Raw genomic sequence first — 1,517 nt, 5'->3', positions numbered from 1 at the left:
TAGATAGATGATAGATAGATAGATAGATAGATAGATAGATAGATAGATAGATAGATATAATAATTAGAACAATACAGATATTCCTTGGGCTGTAAACATAACTTATATATAACCAGTGGTTATAAATCAGCCACAGTAAAGGTTACTGTGTTACTAGATATGCCACATACATACACTGGATTATAATACAAATAGACATTATTTTGTGCTGTGCATCCAAATATTATTTTTATTACTATTGTGTTAAGCCAGGTAGAGAAACAAATCCACACTCATATACATATAAGAAAGAGCTTTATATAAAAGATTAATTGTATATTAAGAAAATATTCCAGTCAAGTCCAGATCAAGTCCTTAAGTCCGATTTTAGCTCATATGTCTGATACTAGTCCATAAATCCCTCTTCAGACTAATGCCGTACATGCAATGGTGAAAAATGTAGGAAGATCACAGGTCAGTGGACACAAAACTTGTGGATGCAGTGGCAGTGGAAGCATCTCCAGGGCTTTCTCGGGTCTCAGTGTAGCTCCACTTTGCTTGTCAACAGGAAGGTGAGAGCAGAGAGAGGGAGGCCAGCCTCCAGAGAGTCGTTTATCTCAGCCACCCTCCAATCAAATTGTGACCTGACTGACAGGCTAAACTCCACCTACTTGTTCCTACAAGAGTCATATTTGCACACAAAACTTAACAATCACAGCTGTATTGTGTTAAATGTATTTTAGTGTATCTGAAAGTGTTTCTTTAATGTTTTCATACACAGAGCTGTATATGCCATATATACTATATGCCATATATACCCAAGTATAAGATGACCCAAATATCAGCCTAGGCAACTAATTTTACCACAAAACTGCATTAAAAATGTGCTGAAAAACTCAGCTTATACATGAGTATATACGGTATTAAGGCAAACATCTGACTAACTAACCTTAGATACAAGTTGCAAGTAACTATTTCAATTTATGACCAAATTTGACTTAAAGACGTATTTAAACAGAGAACTTGTTCAAAATCTGGGCTCAGCAACAGAGAGCTGAAGAACCTTGCCAAGGTCACAGGAAAAAATAGTGATGTAATCAGTGTTATATCTGAATAATCTAAACATAATGTCTCATCCTGTATTCAGAGAATGTGCAATAACGTTTATTGAATAAATTTAGCTATTATTCTTCAATTAAGAATTTCTTTCATAAATACATAAGTCAAACAACTAAGCTTCTTATCCATTTTCAGAAAGACTGAGAATTTCTTGGGTAGGTCATCTTAAAAATGTTTGTATCAGTTTCAGGAGGACAATAAGATCAATGAAATAAACATTTACAAAAGATTAACTTTTGCAAGCCAGGTCACTTCCTCACAACAGAGTTCCCTCCCAGGATTTGGCTTCATGGATTGGTGCATGTCTTCACTTCTTGGATTTACACTGAGTCTTTTCACACAGAATTAAAACCATAAAACCTTAGTACAATGTTTACATTCCAAATCAACTCCCAATATTGACCACATTCACGGAGACA

The sequence above is a fragment of the Echinops telfairi genome, unplaced genomic scaffold, assembly GCF_000313985.2.
Source record: "Echinops telfairi isolate 266 unplaced genomic scaffold, ASM31398v2 ScPeMD7_1713;HRSCAF=2227, whole genome shotgun sequence".
In the NCBI taxonomy this organism is placed as follows: domain Eukaryota; kingdom Metazoa; phylum Chordata; class Mammalia; order Afrosoricida; family Tenrecidae; genus Echinops; species Echinops telfairi.
Note: the sequence above shows the minus strand (reverse complement) of the source record.